The sequence below is a fragment of the Eschrichtius robustus genome, chromosome 9 (assembly GCF_028021215.1).
Source record: "Eschrichtius robustus isolate mEscRob2 chromosome 9, mEscRob2.pri, whole genome shotgun sequence".
Classification (NCBI taxonomy): Eukaryota; Metazoa; Chordata; class Mammalia; order Artiodactyla; family Eschrichtiidae; genus Eschrichtius; species Eschrichtius robustus.
In genome coordinates, this window is record NC_090832.1 from 58,392,496 (window position 1) to 58,418,097 (window position 25,602).

At 37.9% G+C, this 25,602-nt stretch overlaps 1 long non-coding RNA gene across 1 annotated transcript in view; it reads right to left on the reverse strand.

The window, feature by feature from the left end:
- Positions 1-25,602, reverse strand: part of LOC137769329 (uncharacterized) — a 379,176-nt gene that overhangs the window by 284,129 nt on the left and 69,445 nt on the right. Inside the window, exon 4 of the long non-coding RNA XR_011074947.1 lies at positions 14,415-14,471. This is a non-coding gene — a long non-coding RNA (uncharacterized lncRNA). The remainder of the gene's footprint in view (positions 1-14,414; positions 14,472-25,602) is intronic.

A 25,602-nucleotide genomic window follows, 5' to 3' on the forward strand; every position in this document is an offset into this window, starting at 1 on the left:
AATTTTTTAATATAAATTTATTTATTAATTAATTTTTGGCTGCATTGGGTCTTTGTTGCTGCGCACGGGCTTTCTCTAGTTGCGGCGAGCGGGGGCTACTCTTCGTTGCAGTGCGCGGGCTTCTCATTGTGGTGGCTTTTCTTGTTGCAGAGCACAGGCTCTAGACGCGGGCTTCAGTAGTTGTGGCTCACAGGCTCTAGAGTGCAGGCTCTTTTTTTTTTTAAATTTATTTATTTTTGGCTGTGTTGGGTCTTCGTTGCTGCGCGCGGGCTTTCTCTAGTGGCGACGACCGGGGGCTGCTCTTAGTTGCGGTGCACGGGCTTCTCATCGCAGTGGCTTCTCTTGTTGTGGAGCACAGGCTCTAGGCACACGAGCTTCAGTAGTTGTGGCACTCAGGCTCAGTAGTTGTGGCTTGCAGGCTTTAAAGCGCAGGCTCAGTAGTTGTGGCACACGGGCTTAGCTGCTCCATGGTGTGCGGGATCTTCCAGGACCAAGGATCAAACCCGTGTCCCCTGCATTGGCAGGTGGATTCTTAACCACTGTGCCACCAGGGAAGTCCCCCCATTGCATATAATATTAAAAATCTGAACTTCTTATATAATAATCAGATCCTTCATAAAACCTAATATAAATGTTCAGCTTTATACTCCAAACTCTAAGCCTATCTATATTACAGTTTAACCCTTAGAGTCTGATCAGTATTCTGCAAACAAGTGTACACCTTCATATCTCTGTGCTTTGCACATGAGTTGGAGGACAAACAGGAAAGGAGATTGAGACTAACATGTAGAGAATAACTACAATGTCCCAAGATTTTTACATGTGCTTGCTAATTATACCTTCACAATTAACCCTGTAAAGTTGCAGTCATCCCCATTTTATAGATTGGAACACTGGCACAAAGAGGTTAGATTTCTCAAGGCTATAAAACTAACAAGTCATAGATCTGTATGATTTCAAAGTTCGTGATCTTCTTAGTGCAAAACTGGTTCTCAGTTTGGTGACCAGGTGGGGAATGAGCTGCAGTAGATATTCAGAATTATCTTGATAATGCTTTCAAAAATTATGTGATTACTCTAGTTATTCTGTTGGACACATAAGAATTTTATCAGGGATGGAAATGGACTCCTCTAATACAGCTCTCCCTCTTCCATACTCCCCTCTTTGAAAACTACCATACTTACTTTTTGTATATTATTATCTCTGTCTGGAAAATTTTTCCTCCTTTTCTGTCTGGTAAATCATACATATCCTTCAGGGCCCAGCTAAAAAAAATCTAATCTTCTCAATGAAGATTAGATAGAAATATTACAGATAGAAATAATTGTTCACTCCTCTGCGCTTTAAAACCACTTTGCCAATGTCCTTATCATAGTGCATTGTACTTAGTTGTGTACCTTTCCCTTCTTCCTTGTGAGCTAATTGAGGACAAGAACCACGTTTTACTCATTTGTGTTCCTGAAACTATACCTGGCGTATAGCAAGTGCTCACTAAATATTTGTGGAATTATGGTGAATAGTTTTCCATGTGCTTAACAAGAGATGGAGGAAATATGTTTCTTTTTTAAAGCTTAGGGTAAAAGAGCTGGTTTGTGCTAAAAAAGAGATATTCGCTGAAACCCCAAATTCTGTTGCTATTCCTAAACAAGAAAATTTGTTCAAATTTCTCTTATTAAGTAATTTACAATATAATTAATACTAAGAATTAAAACATGAAGCTCTCTAGAGAAGAAAAATAATGACAGCAGTGTCTGGGGTAACTGGGGAATGTAACTGTGAATTTGCACAATAGACAAATAGAACTCCTGAAGAAATCCATCCTGTTAAATGTAGTTATTAGCAAAAGCACTTATTAATCTTCTCGTGCCAGATAAAATTTTGTACTTAAACTTTTACCTAGTTGATTACTTAGCTGACAAAGCTGTAATTACGGCTGCAAATTTTAAAAGAAATGTCAAGATATTGAAGTAGCCTGGTCTAGAAGTGTGAAAGTTATTTGTGCTAAGCCATTTTGGTAGATAATGCCTTTTTTAGAGAAAAAGAATGACAATGAGAAGAGTACCTCTTATAACTAAATTTCTGGACTCTTTTCAAATATCCCCTCAACCCACATCCAACCTTCCAAAGGGAAGGGCCTCTAATTGTTATACCTTGACACTAGGCACTCTAAGGAATTGGGGCTCCCTAATGATTTAGCCCCATTGTAACATGGCAATATATATTTCAGTGTTCAATGATGCTATTTTAAATTCTCAGATTAAGTTTGACCTTTGCTCCCTGTTCATTTCAGTGACTCTCATACCACCACCATCCTCAGAAGTGCAGGATCAACTTTGGCAATTATTGCCTGTAAGGAGATAGGAAGATTATTTCCTATGTCTTCAATGTCTATTTTTATACAAATGTCAATTGTTTAGAGTAATAAAATAGGCTTATTTTATAAGTACACTGATTGATGACCACAGTAAGGTGTGTTGAATCATACATCTGAATCTGGCTACATGGAAAATTTGTATGAGCATATAGACACATATAACAGCACACACAAAAAGGGAGAAATCCTATAGGTGAAATGATTTAGGCAGCAAATTGATCACAGATTATGAGAAAATGATCACTTGCTCATAAACAACAGAGCTGAGGATGCACATGAATTCATTAATTAGTGAGATGCAGGATTAAGGGTATACGAGTGCAGCCTCCAAAAAAGGCTCCTCCAGGTGTACAATCAGTCAGTTATAAGGCAGGGTAGCTGTTGGCTCCCTGGGAACACGTTAGTCACAGTTCTAGCTTTAGACAACACTGGCTTATTGTAAATGCATGAGTGGGAAAGGGAATTGCCACTTGGACTAACCATGAAAATCTCCAAAATTTAAACTTCAGCTGTCTACGGCAGTTATAGGTATATATATAGCTATGGATTGATTCATTTTTTAAAAAGCAAAAATACAAAACAACATCATCTTCAAAATTATTTTGTTAACACTAGTGAAGTTTAAATCAGAAGAGAGCAGCTGATAAATAAACAGAATCTCTAAAAATAAAAATGTCATAGTAAGGTGAAAAAGTTCATCCCAAACCATATATTTTTATATGTCTCTAAAGAATGATGATGGCTCATGGGGAAACATAATTGAAATATAATTTTGAAATATAATTGAAAACTTGAGACAAATTCTACATGTTTTCTTGTATTTTTTTCCCCACTAAAGATTTTGGTTTGAGTTCTTTTTCCTTTGCTACTTTCCCCTTCCTGAAGTCATAATCTTCCAACTGTAACATAAAATATCTTTTTTGTAACAACCAACTGTGATACCTCAAACAGAGGACTACTCTCTGAGATTTGAAAAGGCAGCAGGAAATGACTGTCAAAAGTTTTTTTTGTTGTTGTTGTTGTTGTTGTTTTTTTAAATCCCAGCAAAGAATTAAGCAAGAGAAATTCAGAGAACATAATGTAGAAACAGAAATGACCTTCCAGAGAACGTCTAATTTTCCCCAAGAGATTTCATGGGTTCTGTTAGGCCACTTTCACAAGATACAAGGATTCATCTTGAAAATAATGACAAAGCTTCAGAATACAGAGAATTTAAGGCCCAGAAATTGTTTAAAACTCACAGTTCTAAAAAATCTCACTGTTCCAAATAGAAATGTCCCAGAATTAATTTCTTAAAAATGACCAAGTAAATATTAGTAAGTCAAACTCTATGATAAATATTAAGGAAATAGACGACCAACAATAGAAATGTTATAACCTTCCACTAAGTTATGCTGCCTCTATCTATTGAAAGAATTTTTAACAGTTATAGAACTGGCAGACCAGGAGACAAAAAACTGAACCATGATATAATTCTGAAATGAAGAAGCATTTAAATCATGTTGCTTGAAAGACACAATTAAATCATTTTTTAAAATCCCAAATTGACAACTACATAATATCTATTGCTCAAAAATGATACCATCCAAACTATTCAGAAGACCAAGATCACTGGAACACTAAAAAAAAAAAAAAAAAATCTAGATTGTTGGGGGAATTCAAAGAGATAATACACATGAAAGAACTTTATAAATATGAAACATTATTCAAATAAAATGAATTGTAGCAATCATTTTGAGGTTGTTGACACAAGTGATCATGAGCAGATTCTAGGGTATTTCGCACAATCACGTGATTTTGACTCTTTCAATCCAAATGTATTACTCTCTTTTTCTGATTGGCTCAGGAAACATTTTCTTTTTACCTTTAACACTCTATCTTTTGGTAATATTTTAAGGATGTTATACTAGAGGGGGTAAGATCTAGTAGCTTCTTATCTTCTAAAGGCTTGTAACTCTCTTCGTTTGGATTTCCCTGAAAACAGTCTGAGATGAGCACCTGTATGCAGGAGAGTTTATTGTGGAGACAAAGTGAAACAGGGAAGGATCAGTTAATAAGATGGTGGCTGCTGAGGTCACTGATATAGGCACCCCAGCACTTCTTGGAAACAGAGATGACTGCTTGAAGAGCTATGGAACTTTTATCGACTGACTTTAGTCTCCAATAAGTTAGTGGTTCTTTCAGAGCACTACATCCCTCATACTTCCAAGCTGTGATTGAATAGGGCCAAAGAAGCTTCTATTGCGCTGGAGAAGACCCTGGGGTAGAAAGAGCATGGACACACAGTGCACCCTGGAAGGAGGATGCTGCCCAGTGAGAGGTGAGTCTGGGCTTATACAGAACTACGTGCAGCAGTTAAGGCTATGTAGTATTAGTTTTCTATTGCTGTGTAATAAATTACCGCAAACAGAGGCTTAAAATAACACCCATGAATTCATCCATAATTTCTGAAGGTCAGAAGTCCAGGCATAACTTGATTCTCTGCTCAAGGCCTCGCTGGACTGAAATGAAGGTGTTGGCTGGGGCTGTGGTTCTCATCTGGACTCAGGGTCCTCTTCCAAGCTCACCGGTCATTAGCAGAATGCACTTCCTTGTAGTTGTAGGACTGTGGTCCCTGTTTTCCTGCTAGCTGTCAGCTGGAGACTGTTCTTGGGTACAAGAGCCTGCCCACATTTCCTTCCACGTGGACCCTCCCCAGGCAGGCAGTTCACAAGATGCATGTTTGCTTTCTTCCAAACCAGTAGGAGCACATCTCTCTGACTTCCTTTTCTGCCACCAGTGGAGAAAACTCTGTTTTCAAAAGGTTCATGTGATGAAGTTGGATAATATCCCTATTTTAAGGTCAACTGATCAGGACTTTAACTGCATCTGCAAAATCCCCTCACAGCAGCATCTAGGTTAGGGTTTGATTGAATAATTGGGAAAAGGTGTGCACACCAGGGGCCAGGACCTTGGGGAGCATGTTACAGTTCTGCCCACCCCAGACTGAACTATCAGATCGGCTGAGAGGATATGACATGGGACACCAAAAAACATCTGCTGTAGCAATTTTTAAAAGTAAGTTTGTTTTTTGCTTAACAATTTAAGTAAAGGAGCAGCCAAAGTCTAGCAAGATGGGTCTGAATTAAGACGCATCTCCTAAAGTTTGGTTTAGGGAATTAATTGATCATATTTTTCTGATACATAAATAAAGAACCAAATAGAGTAGATCTCAACCCCATCATAACCTAGGTTTTCAGTTGTTTTCTATGATATCTTCTACATGGGGTGCTTAAATAAGTATACCTGTTAAATAAGAACTATGCCATAAAACTATGCTTCATGAAAACTATGCTTCATGATTGCTCTGAAGACCTGTGCAACTACTAAAGAAGGTAAAGTTGAAGATTTTTGAATATTTAGTGAGCATTATTTGAATGGATTACAATGGACTCAAATTTTTTCATACATAATTGTTACATTGTATCTAGCCTATTAAATCTAACATTTAAATTTAAAAACCCAGTTAATATAAATTAAATATCTGCCAATTTTATGGCTATGAGCACACGCTAATCTTCTTGCTGGAAGATGAGCCATGCAGATTGTAAGAAACCAAGCTATATTTAGAAGCACATTACTAGAGCTGGGTATTTCAATTCGAGCTCTGTTAGATCTTGTATGATGTTCTTTTCCATTTTGTAAAAAGTATGTTCAACAGTTCTTCTAATTGTATAATTTAACTACTGGGAGCCTAAGTGGCATTCCTTAATTCTAAGCGGATAATAGCAGTGTTGTGTTTGTGGTTACTGCACACAAATGCAGCCCTCTGATTTTTCTGAATTCATTTCCTGCTCTAGGGGCATCTCTGGTAATCTCTGCTGTGGCTTCCTGAGCAGCTCGCTGAGGTAGTACGAACAAGTGGGAAGCAAAGGGAAATACAAACCATAGGGGGCTCCACCTTTACTCTCCGTGCACCCTGATTGCTCTCCTGCTTCTTGGCTTGAAAGAGGGTGTATCACGCATATGTGTGAACCCTTACTATATGCCAAGCGCTGTGCTGAGAACTTGATTTGTATGCTTTATCCTCATTTAATCTCCATAAAAACTTTAGGAAATAGGCACTAGTGATATCCTCATTACAGATGAGGTTACAGAAAACCTTATGTGACTTGCATATGGCTAACAAGGTTGCATAGCTAATAATAAGCTAATAAGGATTCAAACCCAGGCAGCCTAACTCCACAGCCAGGGTTCTGAACTGTTATGCTATACCATCAATAAGGTGGTGAATACATTAATTTTCTAAAAATGCTGCTCAAGATCCAAAGAAATTAGTAAATTTTCCCTCAGGTCCTTAAAACCAAGATAACTGGAGGATACAGATTCATAAAGTACTATAAAATGCCGCACATAAATATGCCACCAAGTACACTTTAATATGAAGCGTTTGAAGATCCCAAGGCTTCTTTTCCTCTTATACAACATGCCGTTTATTGAGGCATAGACAGAACTTTTATTATCAAATGTTGATTTCCCAAATGGAACAATGACTATAGAATTATTTTTACTTTAAAATAAAAAAATGTGACTACCAGAGCAACTATCTCAAGATCAGAATTTATATTCTATTCATTTTTTTCTTTAAATGTCATTCACTTTTGAAAAATAAGGCAAAAATTGTCTCATGTCCCATATACTCATACGTGACAAGTACTCAGAACTCCTTTTTCCTCAAACTCACCAGCCAGTTCTCATTGCTTTCACTCAGGCAGGATTCATGATGGGTTTTAAGGGTAATCATTTACAAAGGCAAAATGATAGAAAACTACTACCATGCATTTACTATTATTTGTCAGAGAAATTTTCCTCTTGAAGGTTGGTTCTTATTTGGAGGGAACAAAGTGTCCCCTAGAATTATAAGACTACCAAATGGTGATTCATAGTCCAAATGTCTTGATTCACATACTCTAAAAACAGAATGTTAAGCTAAGTCTTTAAATTGCCCATATGGACTTTGTAGGCTAAATGAGATTCAGGACTGAACCACAAAATGCATCAGGGATAAATTTCAGCAAGTGAATTGCTTCCAAATTTAGTGTTATAAACTTCCAATCCATATCTTATAGGATTTTGTCTAACATTGGGGAACCAATATTTGAGTTCATGCATTTCTTTTTCCTTTAAAGGGTCCTGATATCCTGGAACTGGAAGGGATGTTCCAAAGCTGTAGATGATCACCCATATTCCACTAAGCCATTCAGTTCAACCCTCACTGAGTTCTCAGAGCTTCTCACAAAGTTTGAAATCATTCATTTCCTCTCTCCCATTGCACTGGATAAGTTTTACTCAGTATAGATATATTTGGGGGTTTAGTATTATTATACAATCACAGTGTAAGAATAAAACTACTGGGTTTTTTTCCCAGTGTGAGTAAAACATTTACATATTCAAAATAAAAATTATAGGATCAGTGAAAGAAATACAATATTTTTAAGATACTTGCAAATTAAATGCTTAGCCTGAGTGATCTGCATTATTAGCAGAAAACACTATGCACATAATTTGTGCAAGTTCCTTTTACAGGTTCTACTGAGAAATGATGAGTATAAGTTCTCTTAAAGTATATGATCTTTTAAAGAGATTATAATCTACAGGTAAATCATTAATACCATAGTTCCATGAGAGTTATATATAATAAAATTACCTCTTTAAATGAAGCAGAAAAGTTGTTTTATTTAATTTTTTACTGTATTTTTTTCTTTAGAGTAGCAATTAATTCAAAGTACAAATTCAAAAATATTATGTCGGGCTTCCCTGGCGGCGCAGTGGTTGAGAATCCGCCTGCCAATGCAGGGGACACAGGTTCGAGCCCTGGTCTGGGAAGATCCCACATGCTGCAGAGCAACTGGGCCCGTGAGCCACAGTTACTGAGCCTGCGCGTCTGGAGCCTGTGCTCCGCAACAAGAGAGGCCACGATAGTGAGAGGCCCGCGCACCGCGATGAAGAGCGGCCCCCACTTGCCGCAACTGGAGAAAGCCCTCGCACAGAAACGAAGACCCAACACAGCCATAAATAAGTAAATAAAATTTTTAAAAAAATTATAAAAAAAAAAAAATTATGTCCTCAGGTATTATAGTGAAATGACAAACAAACATATATCAAATTTTCAATCATAGAGGGATGTCTGATATACCATAATTTGTTGCATTTTGGATAGAGCAAAAGTCTTTTTCTGTAAAAGATAATTGATGAATGTTTTTCTCATTTGGCTTAATATTTGTACATTAAGTATAATTCTGATACCTTTATTATTTGGTGCCATATTAATCCTTATTTAATCATTTTGCTGGAGAGCCCTGAATCATGAAGGAGTCATACTTCTGATTCAAGCTCCCATTCAGAAACCAAGGAAACAGCCCAGCAAGCAAGTCCAAGTTGGAATGTAAAATAAAAATTAAATGGATATAAAAAATAAATAGATATAATATATATTTAGATAATATGTGTTTATATATTATATAAAACTAATAAAAAGCAAATGCAACAGATATTATATTTTCTTCACTGGGCAGATAGCCCAGGGAGGTGGGAGGTGTAGTGTTTGTGACCTTGGCCTTAGATGACAGGCCTACGTTTTAAAAGAGCTCTTATTAACTGAATGACTCATGAGCCTAACCTCCTTCCCATAAATGAAAGTAACACCATAGATCATTGGTTTGTTGTGAAATAATACATATCAAGCAGTGAATGGAATAAAACACATTTTTGAGACAGTAATTGAAATAGAGCTATTTATTTAATCCTTACAAAAACCAAACACTATTTCCTCATTTTTTTTTAGGTCGACATTGAGGCTCAGAGAAGCTGAATAACTTGCTCAAGGATGCCTACCCAGAACACAAGAATGCCAAGTTTCAAACACAGATCTGTCTGATTTTTCATTTATACCACACAGCCAACTATATTCTACAATTCCCAAAATCCCCCAAGGGGGGACTTTTATTTGTATTTTAGCTTTAGTTTTCTCATTGTCATTTATAGTCCCTGCCTTAGTTTGCTAGGACTGCTGTGACAAAGTACCAAAAACTGGGTGCCTTAGAACAACCGAAATTTACTGTCTCATAGTTCTGGAGGCTAGAAGTCCTAGGTCAAGGTGTCATTAGGGTTAGCTCCTTCTGGAGCCTGTGAGGGAAAATCTGTTCCATTCCTCTCTTTTCACTTCTGGTGCTTTGCTGGCAATCTTTGGTGTTCCTTGGCTTTTGCTGCATCACCCTGACCTCAACCTTCATCTTTACATGGCGTTTTTCCCGTATGTGAGTCTTGTCCAAATTTCTCCTTTTTATAAGGACACCAATCATTTTGGATACGGGGTGAACCCTACTCCAGTATGACCTCATCTTAACTAATTACATCTGCAATGACCCTATTTCCAAATACGATCACATTCTGAGGTATAGGCAGTAGGACTTCAACATATGAATTTGGGGGAAGACAATTCAACCTATAACAGTTCCCAAAGGGAAAAAAATCTTTTCAAGCAGGCAGGCGTGAAGTCTTGTAATGCCACACTTCCTCATAGGATTCGCCCACACAGTGCTTGGTGTATTGGCGTGGTCATTTTGCTGCTACGTTGTCTGCTGGCTTGGGCTGCTCAATGCATTTATTGTGTATTCAACTCTGGCACCCAAAGCTAACTTTCTCATGTTATGTCTCCTCCTAGCCAGCATCCTTTGATCATTCAAGGCTCCCACCATCCGTTATGAGTACCTAGATATTCCACTGGAAAGCGAGGAAGATCTGACCCAGTGATCAGCTCTCGGGCTGCCCGTGCAGCTCTAGCAATCACTACTTCTTGCTGACACTTCCACAGCCTATTTTAGAGTTCAACAACTTCTGCTTTAGAGTAACCTAGAAACAGAATTTTCTGTTTTTCTGAGTGGCAAATTCTCCTCACCTTTGAGTTTTTCATCACTGAAGATTGTTCACTCACATTTCTACTCTCAGGGATTACTTGTCATTACCAAGGTGACATTTTCCTGCTCCAGGATGTTTATGTGTTTATCCTGCTTTTCACAGCATCATCCCTGACTGACTTTCCAGCCAGTCAGTTGACCAAAGACTTACTTATCCCATCCTGGAAGATGATGAGGCATTTTTCCTGCAAATTGCCACACTTTTCTTTCCAGGTGCCACTAAACTAACTCAGTTTGTTCTTAGTTTCTGAGATCCATAAAAAAACAGCAACAATGAACATGCATTACATACGTGTTAGACTTCTCTTGCTATTAAAGGGGCAAGATGTTGGGGCCTGGAATGTCATGATTTCTGTTTGTTTATGGATATACCCTGTTATTCAGACATAGAAAATTCAAAATCTGATATTATAGCATTTATTAGAATATATATACAACTCATATATATATATAACTCATATATATATAAATAACTATATATATATATATAAATAACTATATATATATATATATATAAAAAACTCCTAGAGTTCCATGGTTCCATGGGTTCCCTCAATAATTAGTTCCAGTTAATATGGATTCTCAAGGGGAAGCAGGATGGAAGAAAATTTCAGTGCTTAGGCTACAGGGTCTGGTAAGGCCAAGTTCAGGTCCCATTTCTGCCACACCCCAGTTCTGTGACCTTGAGCAAGTTAATTAACTTCAATAACCTCATGTGTAAAATGGGGAATAAAAATAGCTCCTACACATAAAGTTGTATTTGTGTAAAGCAAGGTTTTCAAAACTTGCCTAGTGATAAAAATCATCTGGAACAGAGTAAAAACACAGATTCCAAGACCTTTTTTCTGGAGAATTGGATTCAGAAGGTCTGGGTGAGGGATCCCAAATCAACATTTTTAGTAAGTACCTCAAATGATCGGTATCAGGCAAGTGTTGGAAATATTTCTGTGTTGCACAGTTCATGTCTCACTCAGGAAGTGTTAGTGCTTTTCTGTTTATCAAAATTGATTTCCTAGAGACCCACAGGGAGGAAGCTGGCGAAGCTGCTCACAGGCCAGTTTCCTCTTCCAGGTCCCACTGCTAAACTACATTCCAAGATCTCCTTGCTTCTCGGTGACCCCATGAGATTAGTCAGAATAGTTTGTCTGAAATCAGCAGAAATAGTTTGTCTCTTCTCTCTCTTCATCTCCCTCCCTCCAGTGTGATAGTTGTGTATACTCTAAGGTAACCTTGAAACCACAAGTTAAAGATGGTAAACCTGCAGTTTACAAATTACATGGGTTTGTAAGTGATTTTGTAGCATTAAGTGCCCTACTCGCCTATACTGACCACAACATGAAGAGGAATAAAGCTTTACTGTGTTAAGCCACTGCCTTTTGGAGCTGTTGCACAACCCGCATCACATAACACATCTACATTACATCATCTAAGCTTACTGAAACTGGTCTCACTTCCTTCATTCAGGCTTCTCTCAATTCAGCTTGCATACCATTGCCTGACGCTAATCTTAAAATCACATTTTCCTCACTTCACTTACCTATACAAACACATATTAATGACTTCTTTTTTTTTTTTTTTTTTTTTGGTCACACCACATGGCATGCACAATCTTATTTCCCTGACCAGGGATTGAACCCGTGCCCCCTGCAGTAGAAGCTCAGAGTCCTAACCACTGGATCACCAGGGAATTCCCATTGATGACTTCTTTTATTTATCTCATCAGGTCAAAATTCTTCATCTTTGTTTTAAAAACCCTGAATATCCCATCCTAACTATCTAAACTTTATTTCTAGAGGATGGAAAAAATAAAATGCCTAAGAGAAGTGTAAAGAACTAGGGAGCTAAAAAGATCATTCTTCCTTCGTGGAAATCTTGTTTCACTTGGTGTCAGAACCACACAACATAGCGTACCATTTTTCTGTTATTTTTTCTAAGACAGCTCTATCTCCTCCCCTGGATGATGCCATTGAACATAGGGTCCATGTCTCACACTTCCTTTTAATCCAATTTCATCTCTGGCGCCATGCTAAACACACAGCAGGAATTCAATAAAACCTTGCTCCTTGATTGCTGAGCTGAGTTCATACGGTTTTACATCTCCTTTCTTAGTTGAAACTGTTTATTTCTGAAATGTAGTACCTTACACAAAGGGCTGGGATAATGTGAGCAACCAGAGAAAGTATTCTATTGCATGGCAGGCCGCAGAGTAACTAAAAGCTGCGTGGTTTCCTGGATTGTAGAAGCATGTTGAGAGCTGGTCTGCCCCACAAGACACATTGCAGTTCCATGTGTTCTGAGAAGTAGTTATTTGTTGCCAGTTACTTAGAAGTTTTGGTACAAATATAGAAATTACCCAAATCCTTAGATTTTTAAAAAATGGATTTTAGAGGAGAAAAGAACCATAAAAATTATCTAGTCCATCCCCTTCATTTTTATAGACAGGAAAACGGCATGGTGGAAAAAAGGTTTGACCAAAGCCACACATCCATGTCTGGTTTCCGTCCCACATGTATGGTTTGAGCAAGACACTCAGTTTCCCCCAGCCTCAATTCCTCATCTAAAAATTCAGGGAACACGATGATACTTAAGGCCCCTTCTTGCTCTGGGATTCTAATAGTTCTACATGCTTATTAAGTACTTTTTTAAAAAAATGTTAATTTATAAACCTACATAAATAATATGATTACTCTATTTATACAATAGACTTTGAAAAAGTCTTGATACAAAGATTTGAAAAATTCATACAAAATGCTGGGTTAATAAATATACTCTGATATTCTACTTAGCAAAAATATAGCAAAACTAAGTTAATGAGCCCTTAGTTTCAATCAATATAAAAGAATTACAACCAAAACTAAAATTATGGACTGTTCTTTTAGTATCTGCAGTAATAGATTTTTTTCCTGTACTGCTTTATTTAAATCTTTCTTTGAGCATATAATGAGTGAGCTCTCCCCAGCACCTAGGTTATGACATGGACATCAATTAGGCACATAAAGAAAATGAACTTTTGCAAGCTATCACATTACTACTTAGTGCACAGAGGAAATAAAATTACTAAATGATACCCACAAGATTTGGGGAAAAAAAAGAATGCTAGGCCCATTCTTATTCACTATAAACTATATTTAACATGAAATCCTCTACCCTTTGAGCTCCAAGTAAAATTGTCCCCAAATCCCCTCCCCTGATTCTACAGCCTATACAAGCCCAAATCCCTCCTGAGGTTTTCTGTGAACAAAATCATGCATCCTCTGCCTTCTCACAGGTGGAATCTCTTTCACTCCTCAGCAAATCAAATATGAAATTCAACAGCCATTCCATCCATTTCCACAAAAGCTACATCAAAGCACTAACGAGAGCTGAACACCTTCCTGAAGATCAGGGAACATGAGGAGGAATCACACAGCAATTTTAAGATTTTTACTAGACATTCCTTTCCCCAAGGACCCTTCAACCACCCTGTCACCAAGGGTCCTCTCTTGGCATTTCCCTGATGTAGCATACTTCTGTCATCTCTCTTCATACTAAAGAGCCACAGAACAAAAAATATATATATTTTCTCATCCCACAGAGAGCATCTCAGCCTCCTTTTCTAAAACTTTCTTTAATTCTCAGGGCCTTGGGGTCTTATCTTTTATGCCTAGAGCCCATTAAGATATCTTTAAGACAGGAGTCTTTACGTTGGAAGTTACTGAAAGCAACAAATTAGCTTAAGCCACAAAGGGAGATTTATTAGCTCATGTAACTGGGAAGTTGGGGGTGGATTCTAGGACTTAAGTGCCATTTAGACTTTCTCACTGAGTCTCTTGCTTTTCTCTGGATGCTGGCTCTATTCTCTCTTACCTGTCCATGTTGTAGGAGACTTGGCAACTGGCAGCTAGAGGTCATTTCATTAGACCTCACAATTCAAGAGGACCAAGAGACCCACTTCATCTGTTATTGCCATTCTTCAGAGGCAGTATGGTTCCTTACCCAAAGTTTGAATCAGGTGTCAAGACTGAGGAAACACACACACACACACACACACACACACACACACATACACACACACCATGAGGGTATGAAAAAGGCTTATTACTTACATAATGAGGCTTTCTGGAGAGAGTGGGGCAGACTTTCCATGCTGGTCAGAAAATGGCCTGAGAGAACAAAGAAAGGAGACTGGCTTGAGGCTTTTATTGTGATTAATAAGTGGGGCTACAGTGAGGGTTCCCATGCTTGGGCAGGTGCTTGCCTGGTTTGAATCTCCCATCAGCACCCAAGGAGAAGCCCTGGCCTTGCTTATCATCTTGCCCAGATGTGAGGCAGAAGGGATGAGGAAAGGGTAGGCTGAAAAGCTTCTCAGCAGTCAAACACCAAAATATGGAGTCAGACTATTTATCACAATACCTCAACTTAAGACACATGTCCAACAATCAGAATTATCACTGCATCTGAAACGATACAATCCTATAATAGATCTTATGATCACATGTGTGGCCATGGGGCCTGGCCATGGGGCCAAGATGCTGAAATTGGCAGCCCCACCAAATCCAGTGTAATGGGTGGTGAAAAAAGAGCAGATCCTCAAAGAAAAGATATATGCTCTTGCTAAAAAAAGTTGAGGTAGCAGTCTAAGCAGAAAAAATAAAATAAAATAAAAATAATAATAATTCCATACCCCAATAAAGAGATTATAGAGCTACCTGATAAGATTTTTTAAAGTCCCCATCTTGTTATGTGTGATTGGTAGCACAAATAATCACCAGAGTGCATAATACAATTGCACTGAAGTTTGGATCAGAATGAACTAGTTAAGAATGTAAAACCATTCACTAGCTCTGGGGACTTGGGCAAAAGTAAAATAAGAAAAGGAAAAAGGTAAAAAGGAGAAAATAAAGACTTTTAGAACATGCTTAGTAAGTGCCAAGTAACATGCTAACTGCTTTACATGGATTCTCATTTAATCTCCCATAAGAACCCTATGATTTGGGTGTTGTTATAACTTCCACTTTATACATATGAAACTGAAAGTTTAAAAAGTTAAATAACTTCCTCAAGTCCTACTGCTAGAAAGTTTGGGTTCCTGAACTGAACTCAAGTGCAAAACCTGCATGATTAACCACCATGGCTTAACTTCTCTAACCCTCAGTTCATTCCCTTGTAGAATGAATAATGAATAAATTTAAAAAATAGCTCTGAAATCTTTGGTCCTCAGCAGTCCTTTAAATTTTAAAGAGCAACTTTAATTTAAAATTTTTTTATTGTATTATGTAAAATAGATTCCACCTCTTCTTCATCCTTATTGCCAGCTTCAGACTGGTTCCCAAAGATCTCACCTTCAAGCCCAAACACCTCTCAAAGTATTTTTTCAAATTAAGATAATTCCCTCCCTGAGAATTATGCTTAAAATTTTTCTATCTCACGAAATTTATTTTTATCAAAATAAAAATGATAAAGAACAATGGCATTACTATTTCACTATCTCACAAGTGACAATGAAATCAATTTTTACCATGGGGCTCAGCAAAAATCAAGTAGTCAAAATTGCCCTTAAAAATCCATCCGAGCCCCCACTTGAGACCGCCATTTAATTTGTAATTTAGTAAGTCCAGCTCAGCCAGATATTCCCCCAGCAGTGAAGAATACCACTCTTTTTGATTGAGCCTGGTGGAATATTAGGCTTGTGCTTAAAAAGTCATGTATAAAAAATACATACCTTAGTCACTAAAATTACATTAAGCACAGCAAGAAACTCACAGCATGAGAGGTGTGAAGAAATTAAGATTAGTTGTAGTAAGAGTAGATTCAACGTGCCTTGGAATAAACATGAAAGAGATGAGATCGTATTGGCATTTGAGAAAGATTATTGTTTCAATGTGGAAAACAACTGAGAAGAAAGAGACCAGCAGGAAGACTATTACAGGACTACACATAGAAAGATACTGGTAGTGCAAACTCAGGTAGCAGCAGTAGGGGTGGAGAGAAGGAACTGATTCAAGTGTTCTTAAGGAGGTAGACGTAATACAACTTGGTATTTGATTGGATGTAGAGGTTGAAGGAAAGGAAAGAGTTGAGGAGGAAGACTGGATATTGAGATGATTTATGTATGACACTACCAACACAGAAAACACTGGAACAATTACTATTTATCATGTGGGATACTGCCCTTCCATTAAAAGCAGCATGATTGCTCTTTCAATATCATGCTAATCTTTTAACCAATTAAATCCCCAGGTCATTTTTTTTTTAAAAAAAAACTTCTGCCAAGCTAATGTCCCCCAATCCTTTATTTGGTACACAATTTTTTAACCTCCTGTTCCAGTATGTGGCAGTTCTCAATTTTGATGCTTTCATTGAAAATGTGTGAACTATAAATATGAGAAGCATGGTTAAATCTAGGGATACATTAAAAACTTTATAGTCAGTTCTTTTTTTCCCTTTACTAGCTATGAGGTAAGTCCAACTGTCATGTGGATGAGGGAATAGAAATGTCTACATGACTTCATGGGATAGAAACAAGACTCTGACTATGAGCTACAGGAAGATCAATTTTAGCTCTATATAAGGACAACCATTCTAGTATTTGTAGCTATTCAGAAATGGAATGAGAGAGTAAATGCTCTGTCTCTGATGGTGTTTAAGAGGATTCAAGAATTATTGGAAGAATTAGACCAGATAATCTTTCCAAAAGAAATAATGATGATGATGATGATGATAATTAACAATATTATACTGAAGCCAAAATATATGCTATCATTAAGGTGTGAAAAAAAGAAAGTGTTTGTTTACTATAATTTGAACTTATCTTGCTCTAGAGCTCAAATCTTGATGACGGCAGTAGAGAACATAGTTTCTTCCAGTTTAATAGAAATATCTTCTGTCAGGTTCTTAACCTCTTTCAAAAAGATTCACAGTTTTCTTCACTTTCCTAAGGTTATGTGTAGGGATATAGTTGACCAGAAGAATACACAGGGCAGCAGGGTAGGGAGCTGCTGCTTCTTGTGCTGTTCTCCCAATTCTCACTGGCCTATGTGAAGGCGTCCCCATTCCTGTCTGGATTCCAGGTGTCCACAGTAACCATCTACTGATACGTGGGTAACCCCTTCTGGCTTGGGGAGCCATTGTACTGAAGCCTGAAATCTATGGTTTCTGTCATATTCTCCTGTCATTCTGAAATTTTTTATTCTTGCCCTAGGCATCTTCATGTCCACCAGTTCTATCCTGGAACATATGGAAATTCTGGATACCCTACATGTCACATTCAAACTCAGGATGACTTAAATAGCAATCTTAGAACCATCTAACTTGCACCTCCTTCCACTGATGCTACTTTATTGCTCCTGCACTATGTTGGATGCTACACTACACTAGAAAGAAAATTTCTCTGACAGGCTTGCAAACTTCCTAGGATACACATGAGAAAGTGAAGCATTAGTCTAAAAATTTTGGGATTCACACAAATATACCTGGCATTTTTTACCTGCCTCTCCCCATTCCCAGAGTTTCTCTCCCAGAGAAAAGAATGGTCAAGACCTTGCCTCTTATCCTTGCTCTTCTTATGACTTCTTTCTCTTTGGCTCTTTTTATCAGTCATCTATTGCCACAGTAATGCTGTGAACAAATCATTTCAATAACTAAGTGGCTTAAAACAACCACCATATGTTTTCATTCATGCATCTGTGGGCTAAGAGTTGGGGATTGCTGAACCTAGGCAGGCTTGGCTGGCTTAGCTCCAAGCTGAAGATTAGATCCAAATCACCGTCTCCTGTTTCTCATCCTCATTGGCCCAGTAGACTACTCAGGTCACATTATTCTCATGACCAGAAGTTGCAAGAGCTCAAGCCCAACCACAGGAACACAGTTCAAGCTTGTGCTTATGCCATATCGGTTGGCCTTTGCATCAGTCAGAGTACTTTCCACCTACTGTGAGGCCAAATCAAGTCACATGACCAAATCCAACATGAATGAGGTAGTGATGTAAACTCCATCCATGGTGGTGAGGAAAAGGTATGTGAATATATGTGAATAATAATCTAATAGACTATACTCCTCCTTCCAGCACCAGGAAAGTTCTCTATTTCCTCTTTCTGCCAGAAAGAGACAGAAAGAGAACAAATCATGTAACATTGACCCTCCCATTTACTGTCCCATGGAAGAATCCCACTAGATTATTGAGAAGAAAAAAAAATTCGATAATATTTCTAATATAATATCCCCAAAGCAATTGCTAATATCAGTTGGTCCAGGTCTTTGGTAAGCCCTTTACTACTTCAGATTATTTAATTATTACCACAACCTAGTGTAACAATTTGTTAGTCTTTATTTTACAACTATGGACCATGATAAAGTTCAGAAACTTGACCAAGGTTATCCAGATAAGTGAAAGAGACAAACCTCAAACCAAATTCTATATGACTCAGTAATTTACCACCAGCAAGAATTCAAGTTCAGCAGGGAAAGCTAGCAAAATACTTTGTAAACCCTGCAAGTATACCTGTAAGAGAACCCTAAGTTTGTTAGACTTGAATAGCTAAATCTTAACATTTTTTATAGACTTATTGTTTCAATGTCTATCCATTCATCATATTGTCTTAGTGGTCATCGGCATGCCAGTAATTTGTTTTGCATAGTGACCTCATATTTTGCTCAAAAATTCATGGTTCACAAGTCAGAAACTAGGACATTTTTTTATTTAGCATCATCTAGTCTCCAGATATCAGGCATTGCTATCTGTCATGGTAACTTTATATCTTAATTTAGGAAAATCAATAGGAGCAATAGGGGCAGAAGTCCTGGCAGTAACAGAGATCAGGATTCAAAATGTACTTGTGTGAAACAAATAACAAAAGGGCTACCTGCAAGACACACACACAAACCATAAAATACCGGAAGTCCCCAAATCAGCCACCATAAGTTATTACCATCACAAGGTGTGAAATCAGTAATGACAACAGCAATGATTCAAGTTAATTGAATTCTGAGCTCTCTTATTGTTATCTTCACACCCCAATAGGTGCTCAGGCCTCTTTCTCTGACTGAAATCATCTGTATAATACTTTCCACTCTCTCCTTTAATGTGCATAATACGTAAGAAATAAAACCAAATCTCTCTCTAAGCAGTTCACAAAATGATTGAATGAGTCTTGTGCCCTTTGCTCACTTTTTCTACAAAACCATCATCCTCAGTTTAAAATAATAGTATTTTTCGTGTTATGTACTAGACATTGACCGGTGAATGAGAGAAACAGGTCATTGCTTTGCACAGTTCATATTCTGGAAAAGAAATATATGCAATAAACAAATGAAAGATAGTTTCATGTGGTGATAATTGCTATATATTATGTGATGATGGTTGAGAAGGGAGGAGCAACTTTAGATTGCATAGAAAGAAAGATGTTCTATGAATGAATAGCCACCAAGATAGCCAATATTCTTCTGGGGTAAGAAATGACCCCAAAATCTCAGCAGGGTTGAGAAATCTCTGCTCCAAGTCAGAAAAACCCTCCAGGGTAACTGATATTTTTACAGTGATTCTACAACACAGGCTAGTGGGGTCTCAACTTTCCTAACTGCACCATCTGAAAGAGCCCATTTCTTCACTTGATATGACAGGGAAACAAAGACTGGAAAGCAGCAGTCAATGGCTTTTCACTGTCACCCTCCTTTACAGCCCATTGGCCAGAACCAGTCACCCAGCCCTGCCCAATGCCAACCATCACTGGTACTCTACCCTCAAGATGTACCCTTTAACTTGGTACTCAAGGAGCATCTTGACCTATGAACCGCCTTGTTTATATCCCCAACCTCTGCCCTTCCTAAAGCAGAGTGGGGCATGTTCACATAACATTTACTTCCAATTCCTGAAAAATTCTTCCTGTCACCATTCACCTCCCTTGCTTTTCTCTGGGATAATCTTTGTGTTTCATAACCCAGCATGCTTGTCCTCTCCTCTGGAGAATCTTCTGTGACTCCCCCTAGCTGGGTTAGTGTCCTTGTCTGTGCTCCTCCTACCCTACACTCACCTCTGTATTTGTCACTTTATTACTCGTTTCTCTCCCTGACTTTCTACCAGACTGAAAATTTATGATGAGCTTAACTGTGTCCTCCTAATTATTATACCCCAACATAGTTTCCTAAAAACATAGGAGTTAGGGGCTTCCCTGGTGGCGCAGTGGTTGAGAATCTGCCTGCCAATGCAGGGGACACGGGTTCGAGCCCTGGTCTGGGAAGATCCCACATGCCGCGGAGCAACTAGGCCCGTGAGCCACAATTACTGAGCCTGCGCACCTGGAGCCTGTGCTCCGCAACAAGAGAGCCCTCGATAATGAGGACCGCGCACCGCGATGAAGAGTGGCCCCCACTTGCCACAACTAGAGAAAGCCCTCGCACAGAAACAAAGACCCAACACAGCCATAAATAAATAAATAAATAAATAAAAATTAAACTTAAAAAAAAAAAAAAACATAGGAGTTAGTTGAATAGTTGTTGAAGGAAAAAAATGGGGAGAAAAATAGAAACTAGAGGAAAGATGCTGGATTGTTAAAAGTGTAGTTGATTCACAATACAGTCTCCTTCACAAAAAAAAAAAAAAAAATAGAGAGAATCATGAGAATAAGCATGTTTGATTCAAGAAAGAGAACCGGAATTTTTTGTGAGAGTCTATCATATACTAAGTACCAAGCCAGAAGTATTATGGATGTTCAGTTAAGGTTTGAACATAATGAATTTGAGATGCTATTAGAATAATCATTAGAACATGTCCAAAAGATAGTTGAGATTGAAGTCCAGTTGTCATGAATAAAGACATGTAGACTTGAGATTCATCCACAGGTGATAATGGGATCCATCCAGTGTGGATCCCTGAATCTCAAACTCTGTGATAGAAATAAAGTCTGGTCAAGTCAATAGCCCACAAGCATTGGGGGAAGGAGCAGTTATACAGATATGGAGTATAATGGTATATTTGGTATATACCAAATGGAGCAGTTATACAGATGTGGAGTATTATGGTATACTTCTAGTGATAATTTCCAAATGTATTAAATAAAGGAAGGAGCCAGGAGAAGAGCAAGAGAAGAGGGAAAGCCAATAGGAATAAATGTAAATTAGTTATTACTTGCTTAATGATGAAAGAAAAAATTTTCAATTTACAATTAGCCACTGGGAATTCTCTGAAAAAAAATTGTTTTATTTACCAGCTGAAATGCCATTTGCATCTGATTTTCCTTCTCATATCATTAATCTTTGATGCAAGAACTAGTTAATTGTCCACACAAATCTGGGAAATGCCACATATTGGCTGGGGCTGCCTGACTGCCAAAGAATCATGTGGGACTGAAACAGTCAGTTCAATATATATTTTTTAGCTCATGACGACAAGTTCTTGAGATCAGTGTTTGAAACCTTCCTTTTTCACGCCACTTGTGGAGTTATGTAGATAGACTGTAGTAAACTGGAAGCATGAAATCTTTTGTCCATGCCAGCCCAACTCCAGTCCTGTAAATATTGCTATAATGGAGTTGCCCTTTGAGCCTCTTTGACTTTGATATCACTCATCCAGAATTTGTAATACATTTAATCATTCTGGATGAAGTTTTTTTTCCCTAAAACCTAAAAACTCTCTTTTTCATTTCTAGAAAGAATCTAACCAGATTATTTTTGAAGAGCATTCTGCAGAGTAAATATTCAGGTTTTTTTAAAAAGTGTTAAACTCAGGAATAAGCAAAGTTGAACAGCTTTATTTCCTATGAAATTTCTAAGATTTTTTAATACATCAGTGCCGATTGTGATTTTCTTTTTTTTTTTTTTTTAAATTATTTAATTATTTATTTATTTATTTATTTTATTTTTGACTGTGTTGGGTCTTCGTTTCTGTGCGAGGGTTTTCTCTAGTTGCGGCAAGTGGGGGCCACTCTTCATCGCGGTGCGCGGGTCTCTCACTATTGTGGCCTCTCTTGTTGCGGAGCACAGGCTCCAGACGCGCAGGCTCAGTAGTTGGGGCTCACGGGCCTAGTTGCTCCGCGGCATGTGGGATCTTCCCAGACCAGGGCTCGAACCCGTGTCCCCTGCATTGGCAGGCAGATTCTCAACCACTGCGCCACCAGGGAAGCCCCGATTGTGATTTTCTTAAAGGCAGATATACTATGACATGCTGCCAAAAGTTATTTGACCTTGGAACACTTTTTCCTGGAACACATTTTGGGAAATATTAACCTACCTTAAAGCATGCCAGCGTAGATTTCATTTATTTTGAGAGCGTCTACTACGTGACAGGCATTGTGCTAGCACAGTCTAAGGAAGCAGACCTAATTTCTGTCTGGGTAAGACAGACATTAAGTTATAATTAATTTAAAAATTCTGAGTGTGCAAATTACTGTAAGAAAAATGCAGGGAAATCTAACCTTGCCTGGGAGGTTAAGGAAGGCTTCTCTGTGAAATATAGCTTAAGTTAAGGCCTGCAAAATGGGTGTGAGTGAGTTAAATGAAGAGAGGCAACAGAGTATTCTAGGTAGAGGAAACAGCAAATGCAATGGCTCTGAGGCAGGAGAAAGTACAGCCAATCCGAACAATTGTTAACAATACAGCAGAGCTGAAGTGCAGGAGACACCCCCTCGTGGAGCATAATTTTTAGCTGGTAAGAAAGACATGCTCTATACTTTACCCTTCTAATTCCAAACCATGAGGAATCACCTTTTCCAGCAAATGATGAACTAGTTATTCAGGACGGATACACCACTGAGAATAACCTGAAGAGCAGGAAGAAGCATGAAAATCATCTCTCTGAAGACACTGGAGAGCTACCAAAGTAAACATCTAAGGGAATGCAATTCCAAAAATAAGGGAAGCTTGGAGAGGTGAAGCAAATGTTGGGAACCTCTCTTCACCTGAAGGCATTAGTCAGCTTGGAAGCTTCAGCTGAAAGCTTGAGAAGCTTAGCAGGGCAGTCAGCAGTTTTACAGAGTTTGGGTGACAAAAATGATGTCCAGGGTGTACCAAGGAGAAGGAACAGTTTAAAACACTGAAGGTCTTCATTTGAGAAAACCAAAAGACTACAACCTATGTCTGAAGTGAGTATTCACAAAGGCTAAATCTCAGCTTCAAATCAGCTCAATCTCTATTTAGATAAAAGTGGTCCACCATACCATAACTGTGCAACAGAAACAAAAGTAAATTCCCTCAGGAGGAAGAGATCATCATTCCAAGCCTCAAATTATCTCTACAAATGGTAATTCACAATGGAAGGCACTAAAGGTCAGAAGAAAACACCAGACTAAAGAAGAAAAAGGAAGAGGACTTCCCTTGTAGCGCAGTGGTTAAGAATCCACCTGCCAATGCAGGGGACACGGGTTCGAGCTCTGGTCCGGGAAGATTCCACATGCCGCGGAACAACTAAGCTCGTGTGCCACAACTACTGAGCCTGCGCTCTAGAGCCCACAAGCCACAAATACTGAGCCTGCATGCCATAACTACTGAAGCCAGCGTGCCTAGAGCCCATGCTCCACAACAAGAGAAGCCACCGCAATGAGAAGCCTGCACACCGCAACGAAGAGTTAGCCCTCACTCGCCACAACTAGAGGAAGTCTGTGAGCAGCAACAAAAGCCCAATGCAGATACAAATAAATGAATAAATAAATTTTAAAAAAAGAAGAAAAAGGAAACAAATATGGAAAGTATAGAACACTGCTTAAGAAACATTTGTGGTTTGGTAAAACCTTGGCTAACTTATCTTGAAGTTCCAGCACAAAAGGAGTGAGAAAGGGAGCAAAAGGTCCCATTTCAACAGCTAATGACCAATAACTTTCTAAAACTAATGAAAAACTACTAAGCCACAGATATAAGATGCACTGAATTCCCAAGCAGAATAAATGAAAGGCACATCTAGACATATTGTATCATAGCAAAATGGTAGAAAATAAAAGACATATATCCAATCTTAAAAACAGCAAGAGAGAACAGGACACATTACCTCCAAAGAATCAACAATAAGATTGAAAGCTAAAAAAAAAAAAAAAAAAAAAAAAAAAGATTGAAAGCTGACTTCTCAACAAAAAAAGTAGAAGCCAAAATATACTTCAAAATATTGAAAGAAAAGAACTGCCAAACTAGAATTCTATATCCAGACAAATATTTACTCAAAAATAAAGGTGAAATAAACATATGTTCAAATAAATAAAAGCTGAGGGACTTACACTCCAGTAGATTCATACTAAAAAGATACCAACATTGGATTTTCAGACAGAAGAATAATAATCATAGGTGGAAGCATGGAAATGACAAAAGGAAAAAAGGAATGAGGACTAATGGAAAGGATAAGTATATAGGTAAAACTGAATAAAAATTGATTGTTTTAAACAAAAATTAAGTCTTGAGGTCAACTCTCTCTATATACATATATACGTAGAGAGAGAGAGAGGACAAAAAAACAGAGGAAAAAACAGCACAAAAGTTTGAGGGAGGCTAAATATAAATAAAATGTTCTAAATTTCTTGCATTGCCTAAGAAGTAATAAAACAGTACATTTACACAACACTTTATAAGTCAAGGATGCATGTCACAGGATGTATGGTAACTAAAGAAAAATAAAAGAATAGATAACTAACAATTGACAAGGAAATACGGAATTAAAATTCTTCTTTTTTAACTTTAAATTTTTTATACAATTTTTAAAGGTTACGCTCTACTTACAGTTATTACAAAATATTGGCTATATTCCCTGTGCTGTATAATACATCCTTGTAGCCTATCTTACACCCAATAATTTGTACCTCCCACTACCCTACCTCTACTCATTGGTAACCACTAGTTCGTTCTCTGTGATTCTGTTTCTTTGTTGTTATATTCACTAGTTTGTTGTATTTTTTAGATACCATATATAAGTGATATCACACAGTATTTGTCTTTCTTTGACAATTTCACTTAGCATAACGCTCTCCAAGTCCATCCATGTTGCTGCAAACGGCAAAATTTCATTCCTTTAGATGGCTAAGTAGCATTTCATTGTATATATACCACATCTTCTTGATCCATTCACCTGCTGATGGACACTTACGTTGCTTCCATATCTTGGCAATTGTAAATAATGCTGCTATGAACTTCGGGGTACACATATCTTTTCGAGTTAGTGTTTTGGGGATTTTTTGGATATACACCCAGGAGTGGAATTGCTGGATCATATGGTAGTTCTATTTATAGGCTTTGGAGAAACCTCCATACTGTTTTCCACAGTGGCTGTACCAATTTACATTCCCACCAACAACGTACGAGGGTTCCCTTTTCTCCACATTCTCG